We start from the raw sequence: 12,263 nt of genomic DNA, 5'->3' as shown, positions 1-12,263 counted from the left end.
TCTCTCTGAATCCTAATTTATTCTTATGCCTCCTTCACCCCAATTTCTTGGCACTCTCACCCAACATGCAGCAGATCTAATGCCCCTCAAACTGGAGAAATAAAGAGAGGTGGCTCTCCCAAGCCAGGTTGTAACAGCACTTGGGAGTTGTGTTTCTTTACCTTACAGGCTTGCCTTGCTTCTCCTTGTATTTTCAGCAGCCAGGAACTGAAATGCGATGAGAGAAAAAACAAGTTGTGCAGTATTTCAGGCCTATAAACACATACTCTGAAGGAAAACAACAAACAAAACACATTGAATACCACAAGTGCCAATGCAGACCAAAGCAACAGAGGGTTGCTTTTTACAGATTCAGACTAACATAGGGTGACCAGACAGCAAGTGTGAAAAATCGGGACCAGGGTGGGGGGTAATAGGAGCCTATATAAGAAAAAGACCCAAAAATCGGGACTGTCCCTATAAAATCGGGACATCTGGTCACCCTAGACTAACACGGCTACCCCTCTGATACTTGACACGAATGCAGACCAAGAAGCGGAGAGCTTTCTTGGACGTGCAGACCACGGTGAACTCCCACTCTACTCAATGGACCCGAGCCTTCTTCCACTGAAATCAATGTCAAAACTCCCATTGATTTCAATGGGAGCAGGGCTTACCCGTTAGAGCTCTTCTCAGACTTATTTGGCTCTCTAGTCTAGAGTACCTTCTCAGGGGCCTGATCTTGCATGCCAGGTGAACTAAAAAGGAATGGGATGTTTGATACCAGCAGCAGGAATATGGGATTGGTCCTAAACTTTATGAACTGATTAGTAGGGTTACCATACGTCCGGATTTTCCCGGACATGTCCGGCTTTTTGGGCTACAAATTCCCGTCCGGGGGGAAATCCCAAAAAGCCGGACATGTCCGGGAAAATCGGGACGTGCGGGGCCGGCGGTGCTGGGCCGGGGGCCGGGGCCGGGGGTGTTGAGCCGGGGGCCGGGGGCAGGCCGGCGGTGCTGGGCCAGGGGCCGGGGCCGGGGGTGTTGAGCCGGAGGCCGGGGCCGGGGGTGTTGAGCCGGGGGCCGGGGGCAGGCCGGCGGTGCTGGGCCGGGGGACGGGGACGGGCCGGCGGTGCTCGGCCGGGGGCTGGCTCGGGGCTGGCACTCCAGGGCCCGAGCCGACCCAGGCTGGAGACGCAGGGGGGGCCAGACTGGGCCGCGCCTCCTCCCCCCACCCCACCCTTACCTGCTTCAGGCTTCCCGCGAATCACATGTTCGCGGGAAGCAGGGGAGGGGGCGGAGTTGGGACGGGGACTTTGGAGAAGGGGTGGAGTTGGGGCGGGGCTGGGGCCCCGTGGAGTGTCCTCTTTTTGGACACTCAAAATATGGTAACCCTACTGATTAGGAGAAGATTGTTGGTCCATACAAAGCACATAAAGACCACTACAACCACACACACACTCCCCTCTCTCATGCTTCAATACACTTATGTGTAGGTGTGTAGCCATTCTCAAAAGTTGTCTATCAAATTTGTTGGATAATGATCATAGAATCTCAGGGTTGGAAGTGACCTCAGGAGACAACTCCCCAGACAGATTTTTGCCCCATTCCTAAATGATTGAACTCACAACCCTGGGTTTAGCAGGCCAATGCTCAAACCACTGAGCTATCCCTCCCTGCCCAATAAATAAATCATAAATAAATCATAGATCATAATAAAAGGAGCAGTATGTCACCTATAAATGTTTCTCTCTGTTTTTAAAGAATGTAAGTCCTGCTTTTATGTTGGTTATGGGGAGTGGTAAAATAGGAGATAAATTTATCTGTGTCACTAAATAGAAGTATTATTGGTAAGTAGGTTTGGGTATAATGCTTTATTTTACACTGCAAAAATATAAAAAGTATTTTGTTTACAACTGCATGGTCAAGATAAAAAGAAATGTAAAGTGTACTTAATTGTGTTAATAATGACACAACAAATTTAAGATGTGAACCATTTGCAGTTCACTCTTTACTATTTGTTTACATTTTGAATTTCACCCACCTGGGACAATTAATGTAATCTGGTCAGTTTCACTTTTGGTTTTGATCAGTTTTACTTGCTTGTTCTCAGGCATTTCTACAATTTTGTTGTCTGAGTTCAGAACTTTACAATTTTTTCAAGCCATTAGTTTTTTTCACAAGTCATATTAGGTCTGGGTAAAGCTTGTTTTTAACTTAGTTGGTAAATATGTTTGGTAGAACAAAAATAATGCATCCTGCAGTTTGATTTAAAGAACAGACTTTTATTTATTTTACATTTGGCTCTTTTTGCAATGGTACTTTTACTGTGTCATACAAATAATCAAACCAAAATAGATTATTGATATGTAATCCATATGGTGTAAAATACAGGGTTCCTGAGAATTAGCCTTTTGCAATCAATCTAGTCTTTATTATCAACAGAATTATCACTGCCAGCATGGATTTTTAATATTTAATATTCAAGAGAGCCGATGGTCCACCTGACGGCCTACCTGAATGTAGATAATGATATAAAACTATTAGTAAAATTAAACAAAAATCTCTTTGTATCAAGATTAAATTTTCACGAGACCAAAAAGTATGATTTTTCATTACACAAATCTTTCATAAACCAATTTAAGTTTGTATGTAATCATTAGATAACTAGTGGCATTATTTTGCTAAAATGTTAAAAAAGCAAAAATCATATTGTATACTTGCTACCTTACTGTTGTACTTTTCTACCTGTGAAATACAATGAAAATGATTCCCACATGGAAACATTCAGACTGACCTGCTAACAGAAAAATCACATTGGATAGTTAAATGTTTACTTAGATTACTCCAATAAGGGATTATGTCGACTGTATACAAATTGCTTACTCTCATTGTGTCCGATATCAGTGGCAGTTTTTGGTGCAAAGGCAATGCAGGAATACAACACGAAATGTTTTACAGTGAATTATCTTTTTTTAAATATTTTTATAGTTAGCTGTCAGACATTCAGACATAACGTCCCTACCCTTCCCTTTAGAGCATGATGTCCACAGATACTTTCAAAGTTTAACCACCAAACAATGAGATTCATAAATCCAAGACATATCTTTTAATTCCCTAAAGCATGTTTTTCATTCACTACAACCTCAATAATAAATCTAAAGTAGAATTGCACAGTATGATACAGTGCTTGTTTAAATACATGGTTTTTTTTTCTTGAAAGAACTGCAAAAAAGGGGCAAGACTATCATAAAGGGTATATGAAATCCTATAACTCCACTCACCATCCATCATAAAGATGGTCTGGAGCCTATGTACACTCAAATTAAAAAATACAGAGCCAAATCCTGAAAGCCTTACACAGACTAAACTCCCACTGCAGACACTGGGCATTTTGCCTGAGTAAAACCTGCAGGGCAGGTCCCATAGCTGTTCACCTGAAATTATATATTGATTTTGTATTGGAAGATGATCTTCTAAAATCATAGGAGAATTGTAGCTATTGTAGAATATAAACTGAAGTACTACAACTCTAGTTAAGACATGTGGGTATAATTTAAAGAAAAATATTATGGCAGACTTACTGCAGTGACATGTAGATTTAATTTACATCATGTCAGACTGAGCTCCTCTTTAAAATTTATCATGCTGTCTTTTTCTTTATATCATATCCAAATGACTGTTTCTTCACATTCTACTAGGGAAGGTGTACTGATAGAATCATCTCTATTTCTAGCATAATTTACCCGATATTTTCAGTCCTTGGCAAAAGAAATACTTAAAAATGCTTAAGACATAAGGACTCAATCCTGCTCCCATTTAAGTCACTCAGGAGTTTTGTCCTTGACTTCATTAGAAGGGCCCTCGCCCTTATTAAGGCAACAGATTTTTAACCTTAGTAATCCAGTATAATATTTAAATAGTTTCTTCATTCATATGCTGTATTATATTGCATTATGCAAGCCCAAAAAAGCTGGAAAGGGTGCCAGTAGCCAATGCAGCATTGTATGCCCCTAACCATGCTGCCATTGATAGATTGCACTGGGTGGAGCACATAGAGGAACTGCAGGTTTTTCTGGCTCCACCCTTTATCTGCACTGCATCTCTACTGCTCCTGTGAGCTGGGGAGGAGAAGAAGGGAATTTAACAGCTGCAAATGATAGTTCACTTCCACACATTTTCACTTTGAAGGAGAATTCTGCTACTATGCATTACACTTTCCGTAACAATTATGCAGAATGAATAAATGGATAATTGTTTTATTTTTTTGCATGTTTTTGGTTTCTTTATTTGATATATCTTTAAAATACGTATGATCCCTACAGAAATTGTCCTGGGCACTGAAAGGAGCACCAAAAGGGGCACCAACCAAGAGGCCAAGAATAGTTCACCCTTTAAAGCCAAATTTTGTTCCCTTAAAGAAAAAAAGAATTCATAGAAGAAAATGTTTGACAGATCAGAATAGTATTAAGGATTTATACCAGATTGTTGTCACTGATTTTTATTAATCCGAATTTGATTAGCATTAAATGTGGAACATGCAGTGTTCAGTTGAAACAGCATGATCCTAATCTGTGTGCAATATAATCCAGATATCAAGTAATAATGAATGTAAATAAAGTTGCTTGAAACTAGCAAATACTCACTCAAGCAGGAATATGCTTTGGCTGTGTCCAGCGCCATGCCTAGCCTCTTTGTAGACTCCTCTAAGAATAGGACTAATTTGCACAGAGCATAAGGAAGGGGGCTGTGAAAAAAATGTGTACAAGGGGTTTGCCTAGCCAGGGTATTCCTACATGTATATGATTATAAACATATGGCTCACACCCCATCAGGACTTTCCAGCTGTTATATAATTTATGAAGGATTTGTGGAGCTGTGATTTTTCCATTAGGGAAGAATTTAGGCAGCCAACCAGCACCCTGCATTTCTGGCTGCGCTCTTGCTGGCATGTACACATGTGCAGTCCCAACAGGAACTCAGCACAATAAAAGTTAAAATAAAATTAAAAACTGTAATTAAGAATTGAGTTAACTTAGATTTTCTAAGCACTGTGCAAACAGGTTTTATAGCACTACTCCCATTAGGCCAGGGGTTCTCAAACTTGGGGTCAAGACTCCCTAGGGGGTCATGTGGTTATTACATGGGGTTCATGAGCTATCAAACTCCACCCCCAAATCCTGCTTCACCTCCAACATTTATAATAGAGTTAAATATATAAAATGTGTTTTTAATTTATAAGGATGGTTGCACTCAGAGGCTTGTTGGGGGAAAGGAGTCACTAATACTAAAGTTTGAGAACCACTGCATTAGGCTAACTTCTGCCCTTGGAAGTACATAGGCAGCCCTCAGTAAAGTCGGGGGGGGGGGAAGGATTTATTTCTGTGGTGGAACTGGGGACAGCACAGGGACCAAGTGGAGGGCAAGGTGTCTCTCTTTTCTCAGGGCTTGTGATGGTTCAGTCTTCAGAACAGTTGACAGCAGACTGTATGCTGTCCTATAATGTGCCTTGGGTGCAATGACCCTCTGACAGGGGGCACTCACCATTGAGCAGCGCCTCCTAATGGCTCATCTGGGGAGTTAGCTCTGCCATCTGCTAGCACACCCCTTACTGCGGTTACTCAGTCCATCATTCCACTCACTCACTCCACAACCTCTCATCCTCTGGGCCTACAGTGCTTTCCTCTTGATAACTTAGCCTTCAGGCCAAGTCACATTAAAGTTCTCCCCCTTTTGGGATATCACAAGTCCTTTGAGGCAAACTGTCCCAGACAGTCCATTCCCCACTGTGGCTGGTAGGGAAACCCAGGACCATCTTCTACACCAGGTTCCAGTCCAGGGACCCAGGAGCTCTGGGCTTTTACCTAGCCGTTACCACTCCTTCCCTACTTTCTCTTTGCAGCTTTCTGCTCATCCCTCTTGTATCAGCAGGTTCAACTACAGGTTTCCTTTCCTCCCCTAGCCTGCCAACTTCCTTTCTTTATAGATCCTGCCCAGCTCCCCAACCCCCCCCCCCCCCCCCCCCCCAGCTGGACTACATGTGCAATTAGGCACTAGCACTCCCTAGGTTTCCTCCCGGTGCAGCCTAAGGTTAAATGGACTAATTTACCCTTTCAGGCCTTGTGTGACATCACAGACGCCTATGAATTGCTCTGGCAGCAGAACTAGCCATGATATAGGAATACCCCAGCCACATACCTTCCTAACTCTGACATGTCTGCAGTGTGCTTCCTATCCTGGGGCACCTGCCAGCGGGAATCAACTTTGCAACTGCTGGGGATCCCCCTCCATCAGGAGAATTTGGGGATGAGGGGTCTGGTCAGGCTTCTCTTGGCCCTTTTGTGCCATCACAGCTGATGCAAACAGGGCATAAGAAAGTGAAGAATTAGAGTAATATGTGCACATTTAAGGGCAGAATTTGGCACATTGATGTTAATGGGAGTCATGCTGCTAATATATCCCTGCCTTTAATTTATCCTTTAGCATCTCTCACTGTTTCATTCAATATAAGTAAAACTATATTCTGTTCTGAAACTCCAAGCACTACCCAATCACAATGGTGAAAGAGGACTGTATAGCAGTTTTTAAACTGAATTTCCTTGCTTTTGTCAGCTTAAGTCAGACCCTTTCTACCTCTTTGCTTTAAAAAGTTAGTTAATTTTACATGTGACAACCAATATGACCAACAGAGGACAGCAAATACATTTTTTTTAATGATCAAAGGATTCTAAACTTCAGACTGTCATCCACGTTCCCCTGAGGATATTAATTTGAGTGACAACAGTAACATCTCAAATAGTCTGATCATCTTAAAAAGTCCTTTTTGCAATTTACAATAAAGCTGTTTTGGATTTTAAGAGATTGTTTAAAATTTGCCACTTAAACAGGTATTATTATGAATGAGACTGTGTAGGTGAACCTATTAAATTATGGATTCTGTTTTTTATGTCATTGTTTATTCAACACAGAGCTGACAGTTAATACTCACAGCACACTTCAAGTGGGATTGTAGCTCAGATAATTTTTTTTTCATACTATGCCTCTTTCAGGATTGCAGATGAGGAAGATATTTGTAATTACATTTTTATTAAATGCAAGCTTTTATTAAAATTAAAACAAGGCGGGGCACAAACCCAAACAGCAGTATTTTTGTATTTACTCTTGGGGGTGTAGATGGAGAGATTTCCTGGATCATGTCGAAAATTTGAACAAAAGCAAGACCACCAAGGGGAATTTAATTATGAAAATTCAAATGACCAACTAAAGTTAAACACATTGAAACCTATTATCTTCTTTCCCCAAAAGCTGGTCATCATGGTTTTCTACAGTTGTCACTGCTATTGTTGGAATACAGATTGTTTTCCAAATCAGGAATGCATTGGAATCCTTATTTAATTAGTACTAATAAGAACACTTTTCTCTTTTTAATGCCTTACTTCTGAGAATCTTAAAATACTTTTCAAACATAAATTGAGCCTAAGAACATTTCTACACTTCTATTAATTAATTATTATTATTTATATTACTAGGGACAAAGGTAGACAAAGTATTTTTAATACTTAATTGGGATGATTAACGTGAGTAAAGATTTAAAGGACTGGACTCCAAGACATTAGACACATGCACAAAGCAGGTAAATATAAAGATTTATGAGAAATACGTGTAATAATAGTAAGTGCCTTCATCACAAAGTGCAGTGGTGTTGTGAGAGCTAATTTACAAGGTGCTTATGGGGCCTGATCCTGTGAGTTGCTGAGCTCACCTTTCATTTAAAGTCAATGAGAAGTAAGCTCCTGGCCTGATTGGGGCCTTATCATGCAAATTATTATTTATGTGAGCAATAATAATAATAATACTTTGCATGTACACAGCAATAGCTTCAGTGTTATTCAAGTGAATAAAGATTTGCAAGTTGGCACACACAGTGCAGGCTGGAAATACATCCCTGTATCCTGTGATGTAGGTAAGTATTATAAGCACTGAAATCAGCATTTTTCATATATATATATATATATATATATATTCCTTTTATTTACTTTGTGCTGTGTATGATTTAAGGGGAGGCAGTAAACACAAGAGACAGGCATCTATAAACATCTTTAGAAAATGAGGAAAGAGGTTTACTGATTAGCTTTCCTTCACATATGACACTCCCAGATCTTATCTGAGAAATGGGAGTTAAGTGCTTTGCTATTCTTTTTTTAAAAACCATTATCTGATCAGAGAAGCATGAAAAGCACTTTATTGCTCACTTGATTTTTTTTTTCCCTCCCTGGGCTGGGAGCCCTCTGCAGGAAGTGAAGCTGAATTTCACAAATCTTCTCTTTCTGACGTCTCCCGAATTTCTAGGAATGCCCCTTCCCTGTTACTATATTTGGAGGTAGCTTCTAGGAAAAAAATAATTTTCAGACGGTCTTGGACTCACCACACCTACTATACAAGGACCCACTTCACCTAAGATTCTCTGACAAGGACCCTGAAGGAGTTTAGAAGCCAAATGACTGGGATCATCAACTCCAGTGACAGAGCTGCATGTCTTTGTAACAGTGTTGCAGAAATGAGCATGGAGAGGGAATAGGAAAGGGGAGAGAGGTGTCTTTGTGGCAACAATGAGTGAATCTTCTCTAGTTATCTCCTGGTTGCTGGGTTTTTCCCCCTGCACTTTCTTTTGCAGTTGAAAGGAAGATGATTGTTTGAAAATTATTAATAAATGCTCATTTCCCCCCCTTCTCTTTTTCACTCTCCCTCCCACCCCCCCTTGATGTGGCCTCTTGTTTAGCTTGTGGCGTGACCATGATGAAGAAATTTTTCTGGGAGCCTGGCAGTGTGATCTTTTTATGTAATGAGTCAGGATTTTGCCAGGGGAAGGAGCAGGGTTTGAGGATTGAGTGTTTGTCTCCTTTCAAGAAGAAAACTGACAGGCGAGATGCACCTTTTTCCCAGGATCCTTTTTTCCCCCTCCCCACTTCACAGGAATGACAAGTGGTAAGTTGTATTTTCTTTTGACCACCTCCTGGCCTTGTAATATACCCCCCACCTTGGTTCTAGACAGTGATTCCCAGGCTTGATGAGACGCGTGTCCTAAGGCACGTCTCCCTTTATCTGGTGATCAGCAGGTGTGGGGTTCGCCGGAGCACATTGCTTGGGGTGGCGGGCGGCGAGAGCTGCTGGAAGGGGGGGCACGGTAATTGCTGCGAGGTTTGTGTCTGTCTCGATCGAAGAGCTGTAGCTGCTTTGCTGAATGGGAGTTCGGGGGCTGCTGCTTGGAGACTGCTGGGGTGTGTATGGGGGGGGTGTCTCTTTCCTTTGCATTTGCCCACGCTGCCATCATACCCCACGGGTGGATGGGTGGGTGGGTGGATGGGAGGTGGGATTGCCAGGCAGTGAAGAAGGTGGAAGCACGGACAGAGTAGGGCAGCCGGGCTCTCTCGGGACCACGCGCTAGACAGTGTCTGAGATTCAGCAGCAGCTCAGCTGCAGTCTCCCTTTCCCGAGGAGGATGCCTCCTTGCCTGTCCGCAACAGTCTTTTCTTCCCCAGATCACATTTAATGTAAGCTAAGCATTCTGCTGGGAAAGGTTGTTCGCACTCTGGACTCTTCCTTTTGTGCGTGCGTGTGTGTGTGTGTGTGTGTGTACACCCCTCCCCCCCACTTCATTTAAACGTGTATATCTATAGGTATATACAATTCACACACAAGACAACAATTGACTGAGGCTTTGGTTTTCGATCATACAAAACATGAAAAAGTATAAACAGCAAATGTCTCATCTGATGACATAGCTATTTCAAGACTGTGTGAATACAGGCATACCCCAGCACTACCACCCTGTCTGGTGTGCTTACATGTGCTGACAGCCATGTGGACTAGTGGAATTATTCGTGTATGGTTTATTCCAGCTAGATTATTTATTTCATTTATTGTTTTAGAGATAGAACACATGAATTCAAATATATGTGCTATAGGGTACGGATCAAGAGTTTGTAAGTTGGTCTTGGGTATCTAATGTTGGACCCCATGTAAATTTTTAGGCACCTAAATAAAAGTGGTGCTGATCACCTGCAGGTCCTATTTGAGCTACAGATGCTTTGTATTTTTGAACATCAGGCCATCCATTCAGGTATCCAAATGTCAATTCAAGTGTCTATCTTTAGGCATTTTTGAAAATTTTCGCTGAAGGATCTTAACAAAAAAAAAGTACTGTAAAGGCAAATAAATTAAAAATGTATAAGTTCTTAATTGTAGATATATGACTTGCAGTAGTTAATAAGATTACAAACAAACAGCAAGCCATTTTATTAAATTTACAAATAAAATAAAAATAACACCTGTTTTTACAGGCCATATATCTCATTTTAAGATTTCTAGCTATTCAGTATTTCACTGGAGCTTTCAATCATTTTTATTTTAAGATATATTTGCTCAGTTTAGTACAATTATTTTCTATAATAATAGAAAACTTATCAACCTTAATGCTTCAAAGTGAGTTTAACATGCACTTTATTTTCACTTTTAATATGCATGAGTAAAATTCTCTCTTTTAAAATAGTGTACACAGTGAGCTGCTTCAGTAGTCTAACTGAAGTGAACTATAATGTTTTTTAATGACTGAGTTTATTAGAACTTTTGCAGGAATAATACACTGCAAGTTTTAGGAACATATTCCTCTGAGTTAGAGAGCCACATTTTTCTGTTATTTTAATAAAGTATTATAATATTTGTTACCCAATTAAGCATTTAACAATTTTTGACAGTAATGAGAGACAACGCTCTAATATTTTTCAACTTTAGTTTGAAAAAAAAAGGAACACACAAGAAACTGTTTTTCATGACAGGGGATGGATCACTTGATGATTACCTGTTTTGTTCATTCCCTCTGGGGCACCTGGCACTGGCCACTGTCGGAAGACAGGATACTGGGCTAAATGGACCTTCGGTCTGACCCAATAGGGCCATTCTTATGTTATGTAAATCTTAGCTAATAGATATAAATTGGGTTGGGTCTAATAATTTACAATATTATTCTCTGTGAATTCTGAGTTGTTTACATGTGCTATAAAAAGTTGGAAAATACTCCTAACTATGTAGTAAAAAAGTCATGAGACATCATAACAAACAGTAAGCTCTGGTAGCCCTTCCTGTTTTTCAGTAAGCAAAGAGAATGTGCAATGTGACTTGCTTATGCTGTCCTGTTTTAGCTGTCAGAAAAGTTAGCCATTATAGCAAATAACCATTCAGTTAATTGGGCATATCTTTTAAAGAAATTTTACTTAAAAATTGACTTCTGAAGATTGTGGTTCCAGAGTCGGGGTTTTGGGGGCGAGATGAGCTTATGTTTTATCCAACTGGCCCACAAAGTCCCGCTTTTGGTGGTCACTTTGTTCTGCAAAAGAAACCTGTACATTATAACTTTTACAGATGACAGTAAACTAATACTACACTACTACTGCACTTAGTACAAGAATATTACACACGTTAAATAAATAACAATAGTTTAACTTTATTATTGTCGTCAATGTAGTAAATGGATAGAAAATGCTTCTACCTCTTGGGAATTAAACAGAAGGAAATGTTTTTTAATTGTTGACATGGTTTGTAAAAGCTTCTTTCTTTTCAAAAAACAGTAAAAGCCTATTGAAAAAAAGTTCAAAGTTGTCACTCAGTTACTGAATAAGATCCAAAAAAATGACCATTTGAAAGAGGGAATTTTGGCAAAAAGCAAAGCTGTTCATAGAACACTAATAATGACAGGTTAAAACTTTTTAAAAATCCTGTCGTTATTAACATTTACACTATTTTTTAACTTGTTCACAAAATGCACCTCTCTCAAATTAATATCTTGATGCAGCCTGAGTGTGTTTGTGTATATATATAAAGCTTTACAGATTGCTGACTATTGTATGACATTAGCCGTAAAACATATTTTCAAGGTAAATATACAATACATTTGCAATTTGTAAAAATTCCCAAATCCATTCAGCTACTTGCAGTTTGATATTGATATCCTTTAAAAAAAAATTGGGATTCTAATAAACCCTTAAGATTTGTTAGTAGAAAAGCTGTCTTTTTTGCAGCCCTGAATATATAGTACATAGGTTTAAGAAGTAAAGAAACGAGTTACAAAATATCTAAGTTTATAGGAGATTATATACATGTTATGTATGTACAGAACACACACACACACACACACAGAGGCAGATCCTCAGCTGGTATAAAATGATCATATCTCCATATTTATACCAGCTGAGGATCTGTCTCATACTGTACATAAAAGATGAATGTAT

The 12,263-nt window shown here is 40.0% G+C and overlaps 1 long non-coding RNA gene across 4 annotated transcripts in view; it reads left to right on the top strand.

Annotated features, from left to right (window-relative positions):
* The first annotated feature begins 8,264 nt into the window (after positions 1-8,264).
* Positions 8,265-12,263, top strand: part of LOC135973809 (uncharacterized) — a 123,967-nt gene continuing 119,968 nt past the window's right edge. For 2 of the 4 annotated variants that reach the window (XR_010590839.1, XR_010590837.1), the window contains exon 1: positions 8,265-8,964. This is a non-coding gene — a long non-coding RNA (uncharacterized LOC135973809). The remainder of the gene's footprint in view (positions 8,965-12,263) is intronic. The other 2 variants (XR_010590836.1, XR_010590838.1) reach the window with 2 other exon arrangements.

The sequence above is a fragment of the Chrysemys picta genome, chromosome 10 (genome assembly GCF_011386835.1).
Source record: "Chrysemys picta bellii isolate R12L10 chromosome 10, ASM1138683v2, whole genome shotgun sequence".
In the NCBI taxonomy this organism is placed as follows: domain Eukaryota; kingdom Metazoa; phylum Chordata; order Testudines; family Emydidae; genus Chrysemys; species Chrysemys picta.
Note: the sequence above shows the minus strand (reverse complement) of the source record. Positions and strands in the feature narration are given on the sequence as shown.